Source organism: Heterocephalus glaber, unplaced genomic scaffold, assembly GCF_053883595.1.
Source record: "Heterocephalus glaber isolate CG9 unplaced genomic scaffold, H.glaber_assembly_v1.0 deba00001689, whole genome shotgun sequence".
Classification (NCBI taxonomy): Eukaryota; Metazoa; Chordata; class Mammalia; order Rodentia; family Bathyergidae; genus Heterocephalus; species Heterocephalus glaber.
Window position 1 is genome coordinate 750829 of NW_028258414.1, and position 26750 is coordinate 777578.

The 26750-nt window shown below is 37.0% G+C and overlaps 1 protein-coding gene across 11 annotated transcripts in view; it reads left to right on the forward strand.

The window, feature by feature from the left end:
• The window catches only part of Tcf12 (transcription factor 12), a 384470-nt gene that overhangs the window by 128782 nt on the left and 228938 nt on the right, over window positions 1-26750 (forward strand). The window contains exon 4 of one of the 11 annotated variants that reach the window (XM_087199162.1): window positions 10421-10517. The exons of the other annotated variants lie outside the window; for them this stretch is intronic. The gene's annotated coding sequence lies outside the window, so the exon portion shown is untranslated. The remainder of the gene's footprint in view (window positions 1-10420; window positions 10518-26750) is intronic. 11 annotated transcript variants of the gene reach the window in all.

Consider the following 26750-nt stretch of genomic DNA (forward strand, 5'->3'; position numbering starts at 1 on the left):
AGTTGACTGGTTGAAATAACACCTACCTAAGAGATGCTCAAGATAGTATGTAAACAAACACTGCCTGAGTGATGCTTCAGGTAAACTGTTAAGTGGTTTAAGGCCCCTAATTTAAAAGCTCTGTAGACCTTGACAGGAGTTGTATAATCTCACAAAGAAACGAAACACCAGTGTAGCTCTGAGAAGGGAAAAGACGTAGGGTGGTTCAGAAAGGAAAATTGTGAACTGACATGCTATTTACTCTCTAAAAGTGTGTTTGCCTGAAGCTATTTATCCTGCAGAGTTAGTGATACATATACTGATGATGATGAAATCCAAGGATAAATAGTATTTATTTCAACTTAAGTTTATTGGGGAACTTTGAATCATTGATTGTTTTGATTTGGAAATAAATAACACTACTTTAAACAAATGGCTGCTTTTTTATTGGATTCTTGAGTCTTGAAAGTGATCACATTTTAATATTTTTCTTGTCTCTAGGCCCCTCCCCTTTTCCATTTTGCGGCTGAGGTTGAGTAAACCATTATGCTAGGAAGAAAAGAATCTTCAGTGATTTGCTTTTCTTATTAACTGGTGGCCTTTTTTTTCTTTCTTTGCCATATATTTTCTATAGTTGACCTTTTTTTCTTTATATATTCTTTTATTGGTACATTTTAGGTATACAATATAATGACATTCATCATTGGAAATTTGCACCTTTACATAATCTCTTGGTTCTTATATTTTCCCCCTTCCCCTGCCCTCCCTTCAACCCCAAGTTGACTGTTTTCTTGAGTGGGCAAGAAGAGCTCACCCTTTATTAAATTGGTTGAAGGCTGAAGCTCATTGCTACTTGTGAAAGGGATTTTAATGGTGGAGAGTCAGAAATAAAATTAATAATAAATGTTTAGCTTTTTGCATTATGATTGTGAATAGGTGCATCAATTTTGACATGTTAATTCATTTTAATAGAGTATATTTTATAAGGATACATATCAATATTGTATATGGGTTTTAAGGATATATAAAATTCACAAAGCGTTTTCTCATATGTGTTTTTTTTGTACTCACTGTACAGTGAATTTAATAATGCTATTACTTCTCTTGTACTGAATTTTTATGACTGTCCCAAGACCATATAGTTGATTAGCAGTGGAATAGTGATTTAAACCCAGAACTAGAACATTGACTTCCAGGTCAATGTTATTTTCACTTTACATACTGCCTTTAACAAAAAACGGTGAGAAATAAGAATCTTCAGCTAGTGTCAGTGTGGCTTTGATTTGTATTCTGTGGTAGAATGACATCAGACATCTCATGTATCTGTTGGCTATTTGTGTATCTTCTTTAGATAGTCTTGAGATCATTTGCTCAGTTTTAAATTGAAATTTTTTGGTTATTGTATTATCATAGTTCTTTATAAAGTAATATAGATACATGTTCCTTACGTGATTCTGTAGGTTGTCTTCATTTCTTTTAAACTTTCATAATGTCCAGTGTGCCTATTTTTCTTTTATAGCTTTTGTTTTTGGTGTCATATCTTGGAGTGACTTTGTTAAATTAAGCCGAGGGAAGAAAGAAGCCCTGTGTTGTTTTCCTCTGTGTAGAATTGTTTGAGGTTTTCTTTGTAGTGAGTCAGGGATTGGGGCAACCATCACTAGCATGTTGGGATGATGTGGTTAGTTCAAAGGGAGAGATTGATTGTTCTTCCCTGGATAGAGAAGTAAATTCTAACATAATCATTTTCTTTCATTTTTTTAAAATGATCATTTTCTTAAGTTGATGGTTGCGAGGTGATAACATAAAGAATAATAAAATCAGAGTAGCTTAGAAAATGACTTCCTTGCAGGTTTAAAAAAATAGTATAAGATACAAGATGGAGTGAGAGGACACTAGAAGAATCTAGAGGAGAATCTCACTAGAGACTCAGTGAGAATAGGTAAAAGAGTGTAAGACCAGTTCAAGAGGCCAGTTCAGGTGGTTGTTTGCTTATGTTGGGTCTTGGTGGCAGTTTTGGCTACTTTGGAAAGCAGCTCAATTTCTTATGAGCATATGCTTCATTTCTTTGATTTCCTGATGCTATAGGAAGTGCCCTTATTTTTTAAAGAAGAAATTAATTAACTGAATGGTGCTATCTACTTGAGTACTGATTTTTGTTTTTTTTTTTTTACCATTGTGAATATATATTTGATCTCACAGATATGCATGCACACTCACACATGTGGTTTAAATAAAGTAGAAAGTCAGTGTTCTTAATTGAGGGAAGACTTTATCTTTAGTGCTAAATGTATGTATATTGAACCAAGTGATGTCATTTGTCAGCAGTCGCTGTATTGTGAAATAGGCATGCTTAAAAATAGCTTGTTGGATTTCTAGAGAAAAGGAGTATTAGTTATAAAATGAAATAGTCTTTAAAATAAACTAATATTTTAAAAGTTTGAGGAAAAGCAAAATCAAGTGAAAGTGTTCCTGTTCTAATTTTATTAGGAAGAGTTAAAATTTACTAACTCATAGCATCTGAACAGGAAGCTGGGGTAGGGGGAGCCGTTGATAAAAGTGTCTCGCTACCATTTTGTACTGTCACAAATTGTCTTCTGCCCATATTTCAAGAGGTAAATGCCTGAAAATCTGCTATTTTCATCTCTACATTCTGGCCAACATGTGTCCTTCCCTTAATTAGGAGAAGATAGTAAAATATAACTTGTATGGGAGAGTGAAAAGGAAAAGTGATGAGCCACAGAGATCTGAAATTTTTGTTTTGGTTGTTTAAAAATATATTTTGTTATCATTACTAGGAAATTGCTACTTTGGCAACAGGGAAAGGAAGTTTAGGGAGATCTGTATTTTTCTTTAGCTAGTCTCTTTTAAAGTATATTGTAGACATAGAAGTAAAATTTGGAATTGTATTAAATTCTAGTGGTTCTTGGGCACATGTGCAAATGTACATATCATGTATATTGTAGTTGTCTGAGAGTTAGGACATTTGCTAGGTGACATTTTGGCACATCTTTTCTTGAGTGAATGAGGGAAAAGGAAAATGTACTTCAAATGCTGTGGTTTTTATGACTCAGGCACCTTACCTAGCTCTTAATTGTCAAATGATTCCCTCTTGTTAACTTTCTGTGTTCCTGACACTTTCATCCTCATTGTTTGGGTCATTCTGATGATATGCTTTTATTCTCGTTTTGTACTATTCATTCACAGTGACTTGAAATTATCCTTTACTTGTTTACTTCTTGTTTTAATTTGTTAAAAGTACTTTGAAAGGTGTCTTCTAGTGTATTAGATTTGAGTAAACATACCTATATTTACCTCTTTTTGTAATCGAAGGTTTAATCCAGAGTTTATTTTGGCCTGATGTCTTACAAATAGTGCTTAGGTTGTTTTATGTTGTGTGTTTGCCCATTTAAAAACTTACACTGTACCTATCTCCAATGCCCTGCAAAGAATTCCAACAACTGTCTTTATATTGTTAGCCATTTGCTTCATCACCATTTGCACACCCACCCACTTAGCTTGATTTCCCTATTCAGGTTATTTATCTTTTCTAATCATTTGTAAAATATATTAATACTTCATCTGCTTCAGTAAATGTTTTCCTAGTCATATTGTAGAATCTTTAAAAAGTCTTCAAGAAGAATAAAGAAATTATGCCATGAGTTACTTTCTACATTTTTTTTCAAAATTTAAAACTTTTATGTTTAAAGAAATATCAAGAAAGTGAAATGACACATCTACAGAGTGGGAGAAAATTATGTAAGTCATATATCTGATGAATGACTTGTATATAGACTATGTAAATAATTCTTACAACTAAACAATAAAAAACCAATTAAAAATTGGGCAAAGGAGCTGAATAGAAATTTCTCTAAAGAAGATATTGAAATGGTTAACTTTATTTTTAAGCAAAACATTTATTGGTACATTTTATATATACACAATGATAACATTAGTCATAGGAAATTTGTACCTCTACATGATATATCTTGCTGCTGCTTTTTTTCCCACTCTCCCCCATTTTGACCTCTCTTCCCCTCTTTATTTACAAAAGCTTTATTTCCATTTTTCCTTCTATTCTCTTTTTTTCTTGTCTTTTCTTTTCTTTCCCCCATCCCCCTACCTTGTTCCCCTTCTCACTGGAACATTTTCTTCCCATTTCCCAGCCTCAGTATCCTACCTAGACTCTTGGGATTAGATTTGCAGCACTATGCCTAGACACAGTCTTTTCTTTTGAGACATGGGGGTCTAGAACTGGGCTCAAAGAATCCAATCCTCCTGCCTCGTCCTACGAAGTTGCTGGAACTATGGGTGTACATCACCTTACCCAGTTTGAAAATAGTATGTTTTTGGTTGTGTGCAGGATAGTTGCATCTTGTCAGGCAGAAGGAACATGTCCGGCATAGTGATGGATGCTTGTAATCCCAGCACTCTGGGAGGCTGAGGCAGGAGGATTGTAAACTTGAATCCAACCTGGACAATTTAGCAATTTAGAGAGATCCTGTTTCAAAATAAAAATTAAAAAGAGCTGAGTTTATTGGTTGATTTCTTGATAACTGTCATTCTTTCTGGAGTGAGATGGAATCTCAGCACTGTTTTAATTTGCATCTCTAGAATGATCAGTGATGTTGAACATTTTTTCATATATGTATTTGCCATTTCTATTTCTTCATGTGAGAAGTATCTGTTCATTTCAGATGCCCATTTTTGGATTGGGTCTTTGAATCTGAGGAATGTGTAAAAATACACTGGAAGGGGCCAGGGATTTAGCTTAGTGGTTTTGCTGCCTGCTCTGCAGGCACAAGGACCTGAGTTCAATTCCTGGTAAACCCCCCCCCCCCCCCGCCGAAAGAAAACACTGGAAGATAGAGTACATTGGAAGGTAAATAGGAAAATATATACAATAGAAACTAAAGGAAAGATGGGCATTTTGGCAGGTAAACAAAGGTAACTCTGCTGGGGTCTCTGTTTTCTAATTACTTAGCTTTTACAATTGAACGGAATCTTCATGATGAATCTTTTGTGTCTACTATTAAGCCCAGTCGTTCTTTTACTTAGCGATTTTTATGTCTTCTTTGGTTGGAGAAATTAGTTGTTAGTGTGTCTCTGTGTTTTTCCCTTATGGATTCACCTAAGCATAAATTTAACAAGTTTTTGCCACAGTGGGAATTAATTGTGGTGATGGAAACTAAATGTTTTTTCATGCTAATTTTATGATGTGTATATATTGCAGAAGTTAGACAAAGGAACTAAGTTAAACAAAAATCTAGAGCTACTGCCAAACCTACAAGCAACAATTGCACAAAGGAGAGAACAGAACCTAGGGTCTAAAGCCAACAAAATCCAAATGTAAATTTGCTAGTTGACAGGCATCACGTATAAATGGGCTTATTTTGGCAACTCTTGGAGTTAAAAATACAAAAGACATCACTTATACAAAAGCAAAAGTAATTGAAAAAATTTTTAAAAGAAAATGGTCTTTGGAAATTTATAGTAGCCATTTAGTTTGTATGAAGAATGCTGCCTTTCACTTTTGTTAAATCTATTCATTGTTTACTTAATCCCATTACTAGTGTACTGTCTTTCTTCATATTCATGAAAGTTATTTTGGGTGGGATAAGAAGACATGACCATTTACCTGAAAAGCTTTCCAAACACTTTTTTTCTAAGCCATAGTTAGAATCCTTTCTTAGTATGTTTGCAGCTTATCTTATGTTGTGAATATAATTGCAATTTTCTAGCCCTTTGCTGTGTGGCCATGTATTTGATATAATTACAAAAATACCTTTTACTGTGTTTTAAGGGAAAAAATAAAATAAAGTGACTCCCTAGGTATTGTGGACTAGCTTATTGGTAGCTCACCAGGTGGTCATAGGTGAAAGGAAACAAAAGTAACACCTAGGTTTACAGACACTTCAATTCTCAAACAATTCAGTTCTTGAAAACGTTCAACAGAATTTTGCTTCTGTTCACACACTGCATTAGCTGACAAACACAAATGCAGCCATCTTCCCCAGTCATAAAACAAATGAAGTTCCTAAACCAGGGTACCACTGTATAGACAGGTTCCTTTGAAGTTAAAGGAATGAGAACAGCACTCGGACAGCAGTGAAAAGATCATGACTAAGAGAAATAGGCATCAATTATTGGTATATTCAGTACACAGTGATTTCTCCCTTCATTTAATGGTGTTGCTTACATATAAGTATTTTTTCTTGTGAATGACTAAGAGTACTTTTTGGTTTTTTATTATGGTGAAAATTCAAATAATATGAAAGCTACCCTCTTAATAAAATTTTCATTATACCTTATAGTGTTGTTAACTACATGCACATTGTTGTATGGCAGATAGCTAGAACTCTGTCATCTTACAGACTGAAATTTAGAGCCAATGAACAATAGCTTCCCATTTTACTCTCCCTTCTAAGCTTCTGGCAACTGCCATTCTACCTGCTTCTATGAGTTTGACTACTTTCACTGCCTTAAAAATATGAAATCATGTAATATTTTCCCTTTATGAGTGGCTTATTTTAATTAACATGTTGCCTTCTATCTTCATTCATGTTGTTGCTAATGACAGGATGCCCCCCCCCCCCATTGTGTGTATAAATCTCATTTTCCATATGCATTCATCATCCACCGACCTTTAGGTTCTTTGCATATATTGGCTAATGGAAAAATGCTGCAGTGAATATAGACATGCACATGCCTCTTTGATACCTTGATTTCCGTTGTTTGGGATAGATGTCCAGAAGTGGGATTGTAGGATGGAAGTAGGATAAAAGAAATAAAGCTAGATGGAAAAGAGACCAGAAAATCAAAAATTTTAAATTATACTTTTAAAGAGAAACTACAGTTTCAGAACACAAGCCTGGTTATTTACTCCCCAAACAACAAATTTGGGCAAGTCCCTTTCAGCTGCAAATAGGTCTGCCCATTTGCTTTTCACCTATAGATTGTCCTTCCCTTCAGCTTCCTGAAGCACAGAAAGTGGTGGAGACTGCCTGTTTAATGGTATCTCTACTTCAAACCCATGTGGCTGACAAAATACGCACGGAGATATAACAGCCTTTAAATGTGTGCCCTACCCCAACTCTATTGTGCCTCATTTCCTTGAGCGCTCGCACTCCACTCTTGAGTGCGTTCTATATTTTCCTGTACCAAATCTTTCTTGTGTCTGTTTTTTTTTTGGTACTGGGAATCGAACTTGGGACTTTGCGCTTGCGAGGCAGGCGCCTGAACCACTGAGCTAAATCCCTGGCTCTCTTGTGTCTGTTTTTACTGATGTGTCCTGAAAATTCTTTTTTCCACAACGGGAGTCAGTGAACCTGCATACTTAATAAAGGGGTGGGATGAGTTCCTTTAGTCTAGGATAGGATCATTTGGTAGATCTGTTCTTTTTCCCTCTCTTCCTCCTTGTGGCAGCTGAGCTCTTTTCCCATCCCCGTTTATGTGTGCATGTAGATATGTAGATACATATACTTTGAGATAGGACCTCACAATCCACCTTCAGTGTCCCAAGCTGCTGAGATTATAGGCATGCATCACCATGTTCTGTTCTATTTTTAATTTTTAAGGGAACTGTTGCAATGTTTCACATAAAGGATGCACCATTGTATTTTTGACAGCAGTACACAAAGTTTCCAATTTCTCCATATCTTGCCAACACTTGTTATTTTATGTTTTGATAATAGTCATCCTAACAGGTATAAGGATATAGCTCCTTGTGGTTTTGATTTATAATTCCCTGAGGATTAGTGATGGTGAGAATCTTTTCTTACGCCTGTTGGACACTTCTGTGTTTTCTCTGGAGAAATTAGGTGCTTGTAATTCATTTAACACAATATTTAAGTCAATGCAATGTTAAGTAAAGAAAAAGATACTGAATTTCTTGAAGTCTTTGTGATCACATTTGAATTTTGCATATTTGAGAAGAAACATTAAATAGTGTATAAAATATAGGATTAGTTCTGTATTTGCTCTGCACTTGTTTCTGGTTTTTCTTTTTGGATCTCCCTTCACTTTATTTTTTTGGACATAAAATCTTGCTATGTTCCCCTTGAGTCGCTTGGATTATAGGTTCAAGCTACCATACCATGCTGGTGATTTCTTTCTTGACCTTATTTTTATGTTACTAGAAATAATCAAAACTCATTTTAGAAATTTTGAAAAACAGCCAAAAGAAAAAATAATTCCACTTTTGAAATGAAACTGTTTCTTTTTGTAGTTCCCTACAGTTTTTTCCTCATGTATTGTTATATTAAGCATGCATTTTATATCTTGCCTTTTTATTTAAAACAATAATGGAAAGAAAGTTTTTATTAAAAAAAGGTTAACAGATAAAAGAGAAAAATAAGGTAGAATGATTTTGTCAGATTGGGCAGTTTCAAATTGGTAACAAAAAGGTTTTAAAATAAATGGGAAAGTAAAAATAATGAGTGATAGATGTTACTGGATTGTTGATTCATGTCATCTTGGAAATGTGGATGAGTCAGAACACATCAGATCTAAACCATAATATATCATATGACTCTGCGCTCTACTATTTGAGTTTTTTCTTTTCTGTTGTTTTGAGAATCACCTGGGTGGGGCTGGGGATGTAGCTCAGTGGCACCACACCTGCCAGGCAAGGGCAAGGTCTCAGGTTCGATCCTCGGTCTTGGGGGGCCGGGGGGGGATCACCTGGGAAATTATAAAATGAAGTGAAGTTTAATACTTCCTATATTGTCATGTAATTATTATTTTAAACATGAACTTCTTGTTCATCAGAGAAATTTCTAGGGCATACATTCTAGTGTTGAATGAATCATCATACTCAGAGAGTGTTCTAGATTTGTGACTGATTCACTTTACTGTTTTTTACTTTCCTTTTCTAATTTCAGTTCAATCTTTTTACATATTTTTTTCTGATCAAAATTACATGCATCTTTAACTCTACTTGCAATTGGAACTTTTCATTCTGACCCAGTCACATGTGAGTTTTAGGTTAGGAGCATTCTTTTCCTTGTAGTACTAATTTTAGGATGACTTCTGCATGGAAACAATTCAGTATTTTCAAAAGCTCATGGATTTGTGTGGTGGCTTATATCTAGATGTTCCCCCAAAGCCTCTTGCGCTCATAGGTGGAGTTTTCAAAAGATGACTGGATCATGACTGTGTGATACTGGATTAGCATAAGTAGCTATAACAAGTTTCTGAAATAGTCCACTGATTAGTATAACAAAGGTCTGGTTTACTGAAGAGGGAAAACCCATACTTAATGTGGGTAGTACCAGCCAACAGGTTTCCAGCCTGGATAGACTGAAAAGGGAAAGTAGAAGGACTCCCTGCCATGAACTGTTTGTCCTCTGCCATGCTGCTGTGCTTTGGAACTAGCCAACTATGTACTGAAACTTACACAGACTGTAAGCCAAAATAAATGATTAACTTGTAGGCCTCTGATATTTTGTCTCAGCAACAGGAATGTAATTTTCAAAAACAAAGATTGAGTATATTTTATTCAAAGTGCTTGGGACCCGAAGTGTTTCAGATTTTAGTCTTTCAAAGATTGAAATACTTACAGTAAATTTTACCAGGATAGCATTCCTAATCTGAAATCTGGTAGTGCTCACAAACTGAGATTTTGAAACATTTTGAATTTAGGATTTTTCAAATTAAAGATGCTGAACCTCTGTATATATTCAAGCTGGATATAAAATGGAACAGGTTTTACTGGGAGAAAACTTCATCTGTTTTATTGACTTTCACTTAGTCATTTGTCATGCTGCTAAACTATCATACAGAGGATGTAAAAAGCAAAAAAGAGAAACTTGGTGGTAGAGGGTAAATGACAAAGTATTCTGACTCATAGATCTTTGCTAAATGCTTACTAACCAGAAATGGTTAAATTGTGGAAAAGAGCTATAATTAGAGAATTGTAGAAAATAATGACATAATGGTAATATTTTTATCATGCATTGCCTTAATCTTTTAAAATGACTCAATGAAACAGTATAAGGAGCCAGTTTTGTGAGGGTACATGATTTTATGTATACTGTACTTAGAAACTGCTACTTGCAAGATGCTTTCCAGGCACTTAATTTGGTTTGCACAGATGGGAAATTAAAGCAAAGAAAGACCTGACATTTAAGTCTCACGTCTTGAACTATGTCTGGACCACTAACTCGAATCCTTTCCCCCTTCATATTATGACTACTACTTCATTTTCATTTTTTAAGCTTTCTATTCTTAATAAAAGCAGGAAAAATATGTTGATTTGGGGTTGAACATGAGTGTCTTTTGCAGAGGCTGGGTATGGTTAAAGGACAGTGTGCCCAGGATTGTGGATTGTGGCAGTGTTACACTTTATGATCCTATTTCAAGGGCCAACATTCTATGTATCTTTTACTATACAGAACAAATTGTTCGTGAGGGGAATTTGAAACACTGAGACTGTTTTCTCCAGCAGGCTGCAGTATCCCAGTGAGTGAAGAAAGGTGATTTGAAGAGGCATTACCACCAGTGTGAAACCAGCTCAGACCCAGCCAGTTCCTGAAGCAGCGGTGGCTATTCCCTGTGTTCCTCAGTGCAAGATTGTTACAGAGCAGTGGGAATGAAAGGGCTTCCTGTGCAGTTTTGACAAACACTGTACTAAGTCTTTTACAAATATAATTCTCAGCTTCACTCTGTGAAGTATGTCTATTAAGCCCCATTTTAGGGCTCACCACACAGTTCATTATCAAGTGTGTACCTCAGTCCAACTGACTATAAAGCGTATCTTCTTAAGCCTTCTTCTGGCTTTGGTAGGCTTTATTGACCTGAAAGGAGAAAGTCATAAACTTACTAGAAATTGGTTATGGAGGGAAATCGATCTTATCTGTTTTTCTGGTATGCTTAAACTATTGAAATAAATATATTAAATGCATAGGAAATGTGAAGTTTCATTCACAAAATAAATGAATGAATAAATAAACAAATGTCTTTCTAAAAGTATTTCAAGGCAAAGATTGAGAGGATTTTCTAGGGCAGCAGGAAATTTGGAATCCAATCAGATCAAAGTTGGGAATGCTATTTTAAAGAAAGTCTTAAAGGAAAACTAGACCAGAAATTCAGATATTGAGGGGAGGTGTGAAGAGTAACACACAAATAAGGTGTTTGATACTGTGTATGGATTTAGAGTTGGTAAATCGATGTGGCTCAGGCCTTTCCATTTTGAGTCATCACAAGGAGTGGGCAGTGGGAGACAGCATCTCTCTATGTAGAGAGATACCTCAATTTAGAATTGAATGTGTATTCTTTTGCTGAATTGTGGAAAACACATCTGTCTTAGTTACTGTGAAATAAAAACACATTGAGTTTCCTTCCTCTTTTCCTCCTCAAGCAGCTCTGAGCAATTTATAAACTCTCCATATTTTAATCATTCCCCCTAGTCTTAGGAATGACATATTTGAAGAGATCAAGAAGCCACATCTGGTTCCTTGCTCCTAGACAGAAGTGCATCTAAACTGTACTTGTTATCTGGACAGATGCCTTGGGTTGAAGGTTTTAAGGGAAGGATCATGGGCAACTCAACCACTGGCCACAGAAGAAACTCACAGTGCGTAGGTTCCTACTTTAGAAAGTATTGTCAACATATTTTACCACTGCCATTCCCATTTCTTTTCCCAAACAATTTTAAATACCTGAAAAATATTCTGTCTGATAGTTAGAAAATATTTTAAATGATTCTCATGGTACAAATAGGTTTTTTATCATTGGTGTTTGGAGAATAAAATTGTGAAATTCTAGCCCTGTACCTTTATTTCAGTATTAGCAAGGAAATGGGGTGATTCCTTTAATTAAGTTTTTTTCCCATTACATCTTTATACTGGCTTCTTTTTAGAGAGACAGTATACATAAAATTATTCAACATAATTTGAGTAGTGTAGAAAAGATTTAATACAGGAAATTATAAAGGAAGAAAGTGAGCTAAAAAAAAATTGGTTGGTTTATTTAAGGAGATTTCCACCTTAAGGAATTGAAGATCAACTTCAAGGATTTAGATATCACCTTGCTGAATTCTTAGATTGTGAGGGGAAAAAATACTTCTGAAATTTGTATACAGAAAATAATAACCTCAGTTGAAAACAAAATCTTTTTTTCCTTTGGAATACTCAGTGTAAACCATGTATTTACAGTATGACTTTTTATACTGTTGGCTTGCATTTTCAAAAATGACATTGTATTTACCTCTTTACCCTTTAAATTTAGTTCATCTCCTGGGTATAATTGCATGGTCTTACCAACCTTAAATTGCCATTCATTTTACTGACGAAGATTTTAATCTTAGTGGAAAATTATTTTGTCTTGCAAATGATATGCACTGTCATTTAAATTTCTGTTTAAACATGTATTAGTACGTGTTTGCAGTATATGATGATTACTTTTATTATGGGGAGTTCTTACATCTTAACTGTTATGACACATTTTAAATGTATTTATATACCCTTTCCTTCTCCATCCTTTTAAAAAATAATTTCTGAAATATTTTAGAATACTATGAAATAATATATATTCACATACATACAAATATATTTATTAATAATTGAGAAATGTGAATTGACTTCTTAAGGCTTAGGACTCAAAGTGAGGCCTATAGGCAGAAAAGAAAATTGATTATGTAACAGGGAAGGGAAAATTACTATTTTTTAAGTACATGTTTTCAGTACATAAGGATCACATCATGAGGGATATGTACATGTACATAGCACATCTTAATTCTTTTTTGCGCCCCCCCATCTTCCCCTTCCCATTTACAATATGTCTGTTTGCATTTTTTCTTTCAATTCTTTTTTTCCTTTAAGCCCCTTTTCACCCCCACCCCCACAATCTCTTATTCGCTTTCCCATTTGAACAAGTTCTTTCTGCTTCCTAATATCTGTCTCACATTTTGTTCCGTATTCATACTTTACATTTCCCACACAAGTGAAGTAATGCAATATTTAAACTTATGTACCTGATTTATTTCACCTAAGATTATGGTCTCAAGGTGCAGCCATTTACCTAAAAATGCCTCAAGTATCCTTTTTTTTTTTCCATTAAGTTTATTGGTACATTTTAGGTATACAGTACTTTGTGACAGAGTAGAACTCCATTGTATGTAAATACTACATTTTCTTTTATCTATTCATCTGTTAATAGACATATGGGCTGTTTCCAGGATATAGCTATTATAAATTGTGTGGGGGTTTTTGCAAAACATTTATTGGTATATTTTAGATATACATAATGATAACATTTATCATAGGGAGTTTGTACCTGTATATGATATATCTTGATTCTTTCTTTTTCCCATCCTCCTTTTAACTCTTCTTTCCCTCATTTATAACAGCTTTGTTTCCATTTTCTTCCTTCCTTGTCCCTTCTTTTCCTTCCCCCGCTTCCTTCCCTTGTTTGCCTTCTCACTGGAACATTTTCTTCCCATTTCCCAGGATCTGTTATACATTTTGGTCCTTATTTCCACTTTCAGTTTCTCACACCAGAGAAACAATGCAGTATTTAAACATATGTGTCCAGTTTATTTCACTTAAAGTATGGTCTCAGGGTACATCCATTTAGTTAAAAATGTCTCAAGGTTATCCTTCTTTATTGCAGAATAAAAAACCACATCTTCTTTCTCCATTGGTCAGTTGATGAGCATTTGAGCTGTTTCTAAGATTTAGCTATTACGAAGTTGCTGCTATAAACATGGGTGTGCATATATTGCTGTAGTATGATGCTTTTAATTCTTTCAGGAAGACACCAAGAAGAGGAATAGCTGGAATTGAACCTCTAGTTTTAGCTTTTTGAAGAATCTCCACCTGATTTCCACAGTGGCTGCACGAGTCTACACTCCCACCAACAGTGGAGAAGGGTACCTTTTTCCCCATAGCCTCACCAGCATTTGTTCTTGGTTGATTTCTTGATAACAGCCATTCTTTCTGGAGTGAGATGGAATCACAGGGTTGTTTTAATTTGCATCTCTTGAATGACCAGTAATAGTAAACATTTTTTCATATATCTATTTGCCGTTTCTCCTTCTTCATCTGAGAAGTGTCTATTCATTTCAAGATGCCCATGTTTGGATTGGCTCTTTAAATTTGCTGGGGTCTGATTTTTTTTTTCTTTTTGAGTTCTGCATATATTCTAGATAGTGTCCCTTGTCTGAGGAACTGCTGGCAAAAATGTTTTTCTGTGGGTTGCCTCTTCACTCTGTTGTTGATTTCTCTTGCCCTGCAAAAGCTTTTTAAGGGCCAGGGATTTAGATCAGTGGTGCTGTGCCTTCCTCAGAAGTACAAGGTCCTGAGGTCTATCCCTGGTACGGGGTGAAGGGTGGGGTGGGAGAAAGCTTTTTAATAAGTTACTGATTCTTTGTGATAGTTCCTGTGTAATTGGGATTTTCTTCATAAAGTCTTTGTCTACACCAGTGTCTTCAGGAGTTCCACCTGTTCTCTTCCAGCAGATTTAGTGTTTCTATTTTAATATTTAGATCTTTAATCCATTTTGATTTTAGTGTAGTACATGGTGAAAGATAATTGGTCTAGTTTTAATCTTTGCCAAGTTGAAACCCAGTTTTTCCAGCATCATTTATTAAAGAGGCTTTCTTCCGGTGAAGGTGTTTCACTCCTTTGGCAAAGATTAGGTGGCCGAGTATGTCGGGAGGTGTTTCTGCATCTTCTAATGTGTTCTGATTTGTTTGTTTATTTATTTTTTGCCAGTACCATGCTTTTTTATCACCATAGCTCTGTAGTATAATTTCAAGCCAGGCATTGTGGTGCCCCCTGCCTTGCCTTTCTTGCTCAGAATTGCCTTTGCTATTCTAGGTCTCGTCTGCTTCCAAATAAATTTTAGGATTGTTTTCTCTAATTCTGTGAGATATGCTGTTGGAATTTTGATCAGGTTTGCATTAAATCTATATAGCAGTTTTGGAGGTATGCCCATTTTCATTATATTGGTTATTCCTACCCAAGAACAAAGGATTATTTTCCATTTTCTGATATCCTCTTCAGTCTTCTTTTTCAGAGTACTATAGTTTTCAATGCAGAGGTCTTTTACTTCCTATGTTAGATTGATTGTTAGGTATTTCATTGTTGTGAATGTTGTTATGAAAGGTATTGTGTCCCTAATTTCTCTCTCAGTGAGTTTGTTATTCATGCACAGAAAAGCTATTGATTTTTGAGTGTTGACTTTGTATCCAGCTACGTTACTGAATTTGGTTATTAAATCCAGAAGTCTTTTGGTGGAGTTTTTGGGGATTTCTATGTAGAGTACCAAGTCATCTGCAAATAATGATAATTTAATTTCATCTTTTTATTTTTTTTAATTTTTTATTTTTGGTACCACGGATCGAACTCAGGACCTTGCGCTTGCGGGGCAGGGTGCAGAACCACTGAGCTAAATCTCCGGCCCTAATTTCATCTTTTTCTATCCTTATTCCTTTTATTTCTCTCTCCTAATTCCTCTGGCTAATGTTTCCAGGGCTATATTGAATAAGAGTGATGACAGTGGACATCCTTGTCTTGTTCCTGATTTTAGAGTGAAAGCTTTCAGGTTTTGACCATTTAGTATGATGTTGATTGAGATTGAGATAAAGACCATCTATTCCAATTTTCTGTAGGGTTTTTATCACGAATGGGCTTTGGACTTTGTAAAATGTTGTTTTCTGCATCTATTGAGATGATCATATGGTTTTTGTCCTTGGCTCTATTAATATAGTACATTACATTTATTGATTTCATGTGTTCAGCCATCCCTGAATCCTTGGGATGAATCTTACTTGGTCATGGTGTATAAACTTGATGATTTGCTGCACTGTTTGCTGTTATCTTTATTGAGGATTTTTGTGCCTATATTTATTAGGCAGATTGGCCTGTAGTGTTCTTTTTGTGTTGGATCTTTCTCTGGTTTTGGTATCAGAGTAATGCTTGCTTGCAGGAATGAGTTTGGGAGTATTGCTTCCCTTTCAGTTTCATTGAAGTTTGAGAAGTAGCAGCATTAGGTCTTCCTTTAATTTTTTGTAAATTCAGCAGTGAATCGTTAGGGCCTGGGCTTTTCTTTGTTGGTGGGTTCTTAATTACAACTTCAACTTCATGACTGATGTGGGTTTATTTAGAACGTTTATATCTTCTTGATTTAGCTTTGTTAATTCACATGTATGTAGGAATCTGTCCATTCCTTCTGTGTTTTCTACCTTATTAGAATACAGGTTCTCGAAGTAGGTACTGATGATCTTCTTGATTTCTGCAGGATCTGTTGTGACTACACCCTTTTCATTCTTAATTGCATGGATTTCAGTCTTTTCTTTCCTTGTTTTTGATAAGGTTAGATAGGGGTTTGTCAATTTTCATTTTTCAAAGAACCAACTCTTCAACTCATTAATTCTTTGTATTGTTTCTTAGTTTCCATTGCATTCATCTGCTCTGATCCTTATAATTTCTTTTCTTGTACAAACTCTGGGCTTGGCTTGATCTTCTTTTTCTAGAAGGTTGAAGTTCAACATTAGCTTATTTATATGAGCTCACTCTCTTCCTGATATGCATATGCACGACTCTTAAATTTCCCTTTATAGGACTGCTTTCATTGCATCCCATAAGTTCTGGTATGTTGTGTTGGAATTATCATTTATTTGAAGAAACTGTCTTATTGATTTCTTCTTTAATTCTATCTGTGACCCATTGGCTGTTCTGGAGAGTGTTATTTAATTTCCATGTGTTTATGAAATTCTTGTGGTTTCTTTTGCCATTCATTTCCCATTTCATTGCACTATTGTCTGATAATATGCATGGGAAAATTTCAATTCCTTTGGATTTACTGAAACATGTTTTATGAGCTATTATATGGTCCCTTTTGGAGAAAGTCCTCTGTGCAGCTGAGAAGAATGTGTATTTTGATGTTGTGGGGTGCACATCGACTAAGTCTGTTTGTTCAAAAGTTTGGTTTAGTTCTAATATTTCTTTTTGGCTTTTTTTGTCTAGTTGATTTGTCTATTTGTGAAAGTGGGGTGTAGCACTCCCCCATTACAACTGTATCAGTGCTTATATGAATTTTCATTACCACTAATACTTGTTTTATATTGTTGGGTACACTGACATTTGGTGCATATATATTTATGATTGTTCTCTATTCCTCTTGGATTGTTCTCTTAACAAGGATGTAGTTACCTTCTTTGTCTCTCTCTTTTTTTTTTTTTTTGATTTCTTTGAAAAAAACTTTCTTTAAGGGCCATCTCCACCCAGGTGGAACCCATGATAGCAAATGAGAGCCTGTTCACAGGAACTGTAAGGATAGAATGCTGAAAAATTAACATGATGAAGAACATATGTAAATGTTTAAAACTCTGAATAATTACCAAGGGCTGGGGCAATGGTAGAAATGGGGAGTATGCTTTAATGATACAGAGGTTTTTTTGGGTTTTTTTGTATTAAATTCTTTTATTGGTACATTGTAGGTATACAACACAATTACATTTCTCATTGGGAACTGTACCTTTATATAATGCATCTTGGTACTTATTTTTTCCCCATTCCTAGCCCTCCCTTCACGCCCTCCACCCTTCCCTATTTACAAAGACTTTATTTCCATTTTTTACATTTCTCATCATTTTTTTCCTTTCCCTTCTTTACTTTTCCCTGCCCCTCCCATTACCCCTACCCCTTTGGACTTTTTCTTCCTATTTTGCATTATTGATTATTCATTCTAATGATTGGTACATTTTAGTTATACAATATAATGACATTCATCATTGGGAATTTGCACCTTTACATAGTCTCTCTTGGTTCTTATTTTTCACCCTTGCCCAGCCCTCCCTTCAACCCCTCCAGTCCTCCCTATTTACAAAGATTTTGTTCCTATTTTTCCATTTTCTCATATTAATCCCACTCCCTTCTATCCTTTCCCCTAGCCCTCCCACTTCCTTCCCCTTTGCCCCTTTTCTTCCTATTTCACATTACCTATTATACATTTAGTCCTTATTTACACTTTCAGTTTCTCACACCAGAGAAACTATTCGGAATTTACACATGTGTGTCCTATTTATTTCACTTAAGAGTATTGCCTCAATGTGCATCCACTTAGCTATAAATGTCTCTAATTTCTCATTTTTTATGGCTGAGTAATACTCCATTTTATAAAAATACCACATTTTCTTTATCTAGTCTCCAGTTGATGGGCATTTGGGCTGTTTCCAAGTTTTAGCTATTACAAACTGTGCTGCTATGAACGTGGGTGCACATATATCACTGTGTTATGATTCTTTGAATTCTTCGGGGAAGATCCCCAGCAGTGGAATAGTGGGGTCAAATGGGACTTCCAGTCCTAGTTCTTTGAGGTATCTCCATACTGATTTCCACAGTGGTTGGACCAGTCTACAATCCCACCAGCAGTGGAGCAGTGTTCCTCTTTCCCCACAGTCCCACCAGCATTTGTTATTGGTTGATTTCATGATAGCAGCCATTCTTTCTGGAGTGAAGTGGAATCTCAGTGTTGTTTTCATTTGCATCTCTCGAATGACCAGTGATGTTGAACGTGTTTTCATGTATTTATGTGGTATTTCTACTTCTTTGTCTGAGAAATGTCTGTTCATTTCAGATGCCCATTTTTGGATTGGGTCTTTAAATTTGGGAGGTCTGATCTTTTGAAGTTCTTTATAGATTTGAGATAGTAGACCTTTGTCTGAGGAAAAGCAGGTGAAGATTTTTTCCCACATTGTGGGTTGTCTCTTCACACTGCTGGTGGTTTCTCTTGCTGTGCAGAAGCTTTTTGATAAGAAGAGATCCCATTTGTTGATTGTTTGTGGTAGTTCATGGGCAACTGAGGTTTTGTTCATAAAATCTTTTCCTACACTGATGTCTTCAAGGGTTCTGCCTAACCTCTGTTCCAACTGGTTCAGAGTTTCTATTTTAATATTTAGATCTTTAATCCATTTTGATTTTAGTTTAGTGCATGGTGAGAGATATAGGTCTAATTTTAATCTTTGGCAAGTTGAAGCCCAATTTTTCTCGCACCATTTATTAAAGAGGCTATCTTTCCTCCAGTGAGGGTGTTTGGCTCCTTTGTCGAAGATGAGATGGCTGAGTGTGTCTGGTGTTGTTTCTGCATCTTGTAATCTGTTCCACTGGTCCTCAAGTCTGTTTCTTTGCCAGTACCATGCTGTTTTTATCACAGTAGCTTTGTAGTATAGTTGCAGGTTGGGGATTGTGATACCCCCTGCCATGTCTCTGTTAGCTAGAATTGCTTTTGCTATTCTGGGTCTCTTCTTGCTCCAAATGAATTTTTGGATTGTTTTCTCGAGGTCTATGAAGTATGCTGCTGGGATCTCAATTGGAATTGCATTAAATCTATATAGCAGTTTTGGAGGTATGGCCATTTTCACTATATTAATCCTCCCTACCCAGGAGCAGGGGATGTCTGTCCATTTTCTGATATTATCTTCAATCTGTCTTTCAGACTGCCATAGTTTTCAGGGAAGAGGTCTTTGATTTCTTTCATTAGGATGATTCCTAGGTATTTCAGTTTTTTGGATGCTATTGTGAAAGGAATTATTTGCCCTATTTCTCTCTCAGTGAGTCTTGTCATTGGTGTAGAGGAAAGCTATTGACTTTTGTGTGTTGACCTTGTAACCAGCTACTTGACTGAATTTGGTTATTAAGTCTAGAAGACTTTTGGTGGAGTTTTTGGGGTCTTCTATATAGAGTATCATGTCATCTGCAAATAATGACAGTTTGACTTCTTTATTACCTATCTTTATTCCTTTTATTTCTTTCTCTTGTCTAATTGCTGTGGCTAATGTTTCCAGAACTATATTGAACATGAGTGGTGATAGTGGACATCCTTGTCTTGTTCCTGATTTTAGTGTGAAGGATTTCAGTTTTTGACCATTTCGTGTGATATTGGCTGTTGGTTTTTCATAGATGGCTTGTATCATCTATTCCAATTTTTTGTAGAGTTTTTATCATAAATGCATGTTGGATTTTATCAAATGCTTTTTCTGCGTCTTTGGAGATAATCATATGGTTTTTGTCCTTGGCTCTATTGATATAGTGTATTACATTGATTGATTTTCGTATATTGAACCATCCCTGCATCCCTGGGATGAATCCCACTTGATCAGGGGGTATGATCTTATTCATGATCTTCTGCATTCTGTTTGCCAGTATCTTATTAAGGATTTTTGCATCTATGTTCATTAGTGAGATTGGCCTATAGTTCTCTTTTTCAGTTGGGTCTTTCTCTGCTTTGGGGATCAAGGTGATGCTTGCTTCCAGGAATGAATTTGGGAGTATTCCTTCCCTTTCAATTTCATTAAAGAGTTTAAACACTAGTGTCAGTAGTTCCTCTCTAACTGTCTTGTAGAATTCAGCAGTGAAGCCATCAGGGCCCGGGCTTTTCTTAGTTGATAAGTTTTTAATTACATTTTCAATTTCATTGGTTGATATTGGGTTGTTCAGAATTTTTAGGTCTTCGTTCAACTTTGGTAATTCATATGTATCTAGGAATCTGTCCATTTCTTCTATGTTGTCCATCTTATTGGCGTATAGGTTCTGGAAGTAGGTATTGATGATCGTCTGCATTTCTGCTGGGTCTGTTGTAATTTCATCCTTTTCATTCCTAATTGCATGGATTTGGGCCTTTTCTTTCCTTTTTCTGACAAGGTTGGTTAAAGGTTTGTCAATTTTCTTGATTCTTTTGAAGAACCAACTCTTGGCTTCATTGATTTTTTTTTTTTTTTTGTATCATCCTCTTAGTCTCCATTGCATTGATTTCTCCTCTCATCTTTATAATTTCCTCCCTTGTATGAGCTTTGGGGTTGTCCTGCTCTTCTTTTTCTAGAAGCTTGAGGTTCAGCATCAGGTTGTTTAATTGGGCTCATTCTGTTTTCCTAATGTACGTATTCACTGCTATGAATTTCCCTCATAAGACTGCGTTCATTGTGTCCCATAGATTCTGATATGTTGTATTGTCATTGTCATTTAATTGAAGGAACTGTCTGATTTCTTCTTTAATTTCCTCTGTGACCCATTGGTTATTCAGAAGTGTGTTGTTCAATTTCCAAGTGTTTATGAAATTTTTTGAGTTTCTTTTGCTATGGATCTCCAATTTCATCTCACTATGGTCTGATAATATACAGAGGATAACTTCAATTCCTTTGCACTTACTTAAACATGTTCTATGTGTGAGTATGTGGTCTGTTTTGGAGAATGACCCATGTGCAGCTGAGAAGAATGTGTATTCTGATTTTGTGGGGTGGAAGACTCTGTAAACATCTGTTAAGTTCATTTGTTCAAGAGTTCAATTGAGTTCTAGTATTTCATTACTTATTTTTAGTCTAGTTGATCTATCTATTTGTGACAGTGGGGTGTTGAGGTCCCCCACTACAATTGTATTAGTGCATATATGACTTTTCATGTCCATTAGTATTTGTTTTATATAGTTGGGTTCACTAGTGTTTGGTGCATAGATATTTATGATTGTCATCTCATCCTCTTGGATTCTTCCCTTTATAAGGATGTAGTGTCCTTCTTCGTCTCTCTTAATCAGTGTTGGTTTGAAATCTACTTGATCTGCCAAGAGGATAGCTACTCCTGCTTTTCTTCGGGTTCCTGTCGCATGCAGTATTGTGTTCCACCCTTTAACTTTCAGTCTATGAGTTTCCTTTTGAATTAAGTGTGTTTCTTGTATGCAGCATATTGTTGGATTTTGCTTCTTGACCCATTCTGCCAGTCTATTTCTTTTGATTGGTGAATTGAGACCATTAACGTTGATGGTTATAACTGAAACATATTGACTTGTCATTGCCATGACTTTTTCTTTTTGTTGGGTTCTCCCCCTTTACATTTAATTTCTTGTCATGCCAGATGGGTTCATTCTGCTTTGCTTCCTGGGGTTGTGATCCTCAATGTCTGTTCCTAGGCTATTGTGTAAAATTCTTTGGAGTGCTGGTTTGGTATTCATGAAGTTCCTAAGGTGCTGTTTGTCATGAAAGTATCTTATTTTTCCAACAATTTTGAAAGATAGTTTTGCAGGGTACATCAATCTGGGTTGCAGGCTGTTTTCTTTTAGGGCTTGGAATATGTCACTCCAAGCTGTTCTTGCCTTGATGGTTTGTGTTGAGAAGTCTGCTGGGATTCTGATGGGCTTTCCTTCGTATGTGATTTGTTTCTTTTCTCTGACTGCTTGGAGAACTTTGTTCTTCTGTTGTGTTTCTGGAATCTTAACAATTATATGTCTATGTGTAGATGTTTTTTTGATTAAGGTTAGTTGGAGTCCTATATGCCTCACTTATCTGTATGTCAAGCTCTTTTCCCCTCCTTGGGAAGTTTTCTGCCATTATTTCTATGAAGAGATTTTTTTATGTCATCTCCACTCTCTCCTGTTTCTTCATTGAGCCCAATCAGTCTTATGTTATTCTTCTTTGCATCATCTAGCACCTGCTGGATTGATTTCTCATGTTCCCTTATAATTTTGAAGCAATTTTTCTTTTCCTGGTCACTAATTGCAATCTTATCTTCTATATCTGAAATTTTGTCCTCACATTGGCTCATTCTGCTGTGTAGACTTTCAGTGGAGTTTTTCATCTCCTGGAAATCTATTTGCTTGTTTTATGTATTCCATTTGTTTCCTATGTTGGGATTCTATCATGTTCCTCAGCTCCTCTCTAGATTTATTAATCATGTCTTGCACTAGGTGCACAATTTCTCCTGTTATCTGAGAAATTGTTTCTGATTTCATTTTTTCCAGATCCCCTTTTGTTGCCAGTTCAGCAGGTCCAGGTGGTTGAGTATCAGAGTGTTCCATCTCATTTCCCTTTGCGGTTGCTGTAGGTGATCTGGAAGTCTGGTTTTGAGACTTATTTACGTGTTTTCTCATTTCGACTGGGGCGGGGGGCTGTTAGCGCCTGCATGGATTACCTCCTCTGAGCTGCGAGAGGTGGGACAGGGGCCAGGAGCAGTGGTAGGGGTGGTGGCGCAAAAGCCCTTTCTTGTGGGCTGGGAGCAGTGGGAGTGATCGTGGCTGGCAAGCCCCTTTCTCTGGACCAAGAGCAGTGGGATGGCGGCTCAGAAGCCCCTACCTCTGGGCTGGGAGCAGTGGGAGGGATGGTGGCCTAGAAGCCCCTTCCTCTGGGCCAAGAGAGGTGGGACAGAAGGTGTCCCAAAAGCCCTTTCCTCTGGGCTGGGAGCAGTGAGCCGGATGGTGATTGGGAAGCCCCTTCCTCTGGACCAGGAGCAGTGGGGCGGCGGCTCAGAAGCCCCTACCTCTGGGCTGGGAGCAGCGGGACTCAGTACCTTGGTCTGGTGGTCTGGTGTTCTCTGTGTCTTTGTAGTGTGGAACCAGGTGGCTGCCTGTCTGCAGCGGGGTGATTCGGCATCTTCTGAGCGACTTGCAACCTCGGTAGCGTGTGGGCAGACCTGTCTGTCTACAGTGGGCTGATTCGGCGTGTTCTGTGTGACTTGGGACCTTGGTAGGGCGTGGGCAGACCTGCCTGTCTGCAGAGGGGTGATTGGGTGTCTTCTGCGGGACTCAGGACCTCGGTAGGGTGTGCACAGATCTGCCTGTCTGCAGTGGGCTGATTCGGCAGGCTCTGTGGGACTCAGGACCTAGATAGGGCATGGGCAGACCTTCCTGTCTGTAGCGGAGTGATTCGGCGTCTTCTGCGGGACTCAGGACCTCGGTAGGGCGTGCACAGACCTGCCTGTCCGCAGCTGGCTGATTCAGCATGTCCTGTGCGACTCAGGACCTCGGTAGGGCATGGGCAGACCTGCCTGTCTGCAGTGGGGTGATTCGATGTCTTCCGCGGGACTCAGGACCTTGGTAGGCCGTGCACAGACTTGCCTGTCTGCTTCGGGCTGAGGTGTGTGTTTTGCAGGACTGGGGACTAGGGACTTCGGTAGGGTGTGGGCAGACCTCTTCTTTGTCTCTCTTAATCACTCCTGGCTTGAGGTTAGTTGAGGTCAGTGTTCAACTAAAATAGCTACCCCTCCTTTTTTCTGGGTTACTTTTGCATGGAGTATTTGTTTTCCATCCTTTGACTTTCAGTCTGTGAATTTCTTTGTGAATTAAATGTGTTCTTTCATATGCAGCGTATTATTGGATCTTGCTTCTTGATCCATTCTAACAGTCTGTGTCTTTTGATTTGTGAATTGAGACCGTTAACATTGATGGTTTTAACTTATATGTGTTGACTCCTCCCTGTCATGTTATTTTCTTGTTGTTGGCTCCCTTTTTTCCTTCTCTGTTTAATTTCTTGGATTCATTCTGTTGTGGTTCATGGAGTTGGAGTTGTAATCCTTGGTATGTCTTTCTAAAATAACCTTCAAACACTTTAGAGTGGTGCTTTGGTGTTCATGAATTTCCTTGGGTGTTCTTTGTCATGGAAGTATCTTATTTCTCCATCAATTTTGAAAGATAGTTTTACAGAATACATCATTCTGGGTTAGAGGTTGTTTTCTTAATCTAAGCTTTCCTTGACTTTAAGGCTTGTGTTGAGAAGTCTGCTATTATTTTTGTTTGTTTATTTTCGGTACTGGGGATTGAATTCAGGACCTTGCCCTTGCTAGGCAGGCAGGGTGCCACTGTACTAAATTGCTGGCCCCTCTGCTGTTATTTTGACAAGCTTTCCTTTATAAGTGATTTGTTTCTTTTCTCAAATAGCTTTTAATATTCTGTTCTTGTGTTAGATTTCTGGACTCTTGACTATTATATGCCTTTGTGTAGATTTTTTTTTTTTTTTTTTTTGACCATGGCTAATTGGACTTCTGCTTGCCTCACTTATCTATAAAATTCTTTCTCCCTGTTTGGGAACTTTTCTGCCATTACTTCTGTAAACAGGTTTTGAAATGTGATTTGCACTATCTCTTGCTTTTTCATCAACTGCAATTAGTCTTATATTCTTCTTTGTATCATCTAGCAGCTTTAGGATTTATTTCTCATAATCCCTTGCTATTTTAAAGGAATCTGTCTTTTCATGATCACTAACTGCAATCCTGTCTTCTATATCTGATAGTCTTTCCTCACATTTGCTCATTCTGCTGCATATACTTTCAATGCAATTTTTAATCTCCTGGATATCTTTTTGAATTTTTCATGGATTCTGTTTCTTTCCTATGCTGAGTGTTAATGGTTTCCATCATTTTCCTATGGTACTGTTTTATTTTTTATAGCTGTAGGTGGTTGTGAATCACTGAGCATGTGTTTCATTACAGTCACTATCTCTGTAGTTATCTGAGAAATTATTTCTGATTTGATTTTTCCTACAGCCTTGTTCATCTGCTTTGTTACTTCCACTGTTGCTACTTCATAAAGTCCAAGTGTATGGCTTTTGGATTGTTACACCTCATTGTCCCCTGGATTTACCTGAAAGTCTGGAGTTGCATCTTAAGTTCTTCCTCCTCCTCTCCCCTCCCCCCTTCCTATTCTTATTCTTATTCCTGGTTTGATGCCTGTAAATTGCTGAACGCAAGTACTTTTATTGCTAGTATTTGAACCCTTAGGAAATAAATGCCTACTTTTCAAAGGTGTCTGCCAGGTGTTGGCTTTGGGTTTTGAGTCTGTTGCAAGATCCTACCTCTTCAGTATTTTTTAAGACTTTTAGGCACTCTCAGTCTTGGTATATCTGGAATAACAACTGATTAGCACAATCATGTCACCTTGCCTGAAGTAGTACAATCAACAATAACAGTAGCGTCATACAGCCTAGGAGATGACAAACTGTGTTAACTATTAATTTGCCAACTTTAATTGTATGAACTAGATTTGTGCTTATGTAACAAAATCTAAAACCAATCAGAAAATTGTATATATTAAGTAAGTCCTCAATAAGGCAGCTTTACTCTCAGGAGAAAATTTAAAATGGATCAGGGAAGAAAATAGATAAGTAGGAAAAGAGGAAGAGATTAGGAGCAAAGCTGGAGGACAAAGGAAGATTATGCAAACTTTGGGAAACTGCTCCAGAAGACAGAAGAGAAAGAGAGAAGAAAGAAATGAAAACCAAAACAGAACATAACATCAACAACAAAAACTAGAAACTGTGTTCACACTCATATAAAAACAAGAACAAGTCAAGAAAAAAAAGAAAAGAAAATGAAAACAAACACCAGAAAAGAGAGGAAAAAGAAAAAGAGAAAATAAAAGTAATCCACTTAAAGGTATGACTCTGCTGTCTTTGGTAGATGGTGTAGGCAAGACAGAGTCCAGATCCAAGTTGATTAATCCCAGTAAGCCAGCCATAGCTTTAAGGCAGAGTAGTGCATAATCCCAGCCATCCTGAACCTTAGGTTCCACTGAAGTTCAGCCTAGTTTTTGGCTGTGAGGCTGGAACTGGATTTGTTGAGCCTGCAACAGTCCATGTTCCTCTTGCTGGCCTAAACTTGGCTCCTTACCTCTTGTTGACTTGACCTCAGCAGGTTCATTGACCCTGGAAGCCACTAGATGGAGCCGGCCCACAGCTGTTCTGAGTTCTGACCTCATTTGGCCCCTCTCCAAGATGGCTTCTGGCCACTTGCTCTCTCCTGGGGGACTTCTGAACCTGAATAACTCACCAGCCACTGCAGTCCACTATGTGCAATGCTCCATTCCACTGGTGTGCTTCTCTGTGGAGGCCTCTAGGGTCACCAGTAGTCACCTTGAGTCTGCAGGTTCAAGATGCCCCCATCCCCCACCCCAGTCCTGACTCGGAAAAAGTACCACCTGCCACCTCCTCCTTTGTTGAAATTTCTTTGCTCTCCTCACAGGCTTTACTTCTTGCTTTCGATCCTGGGTCCCGAGGTCTCACGTTGCTCCTTTTT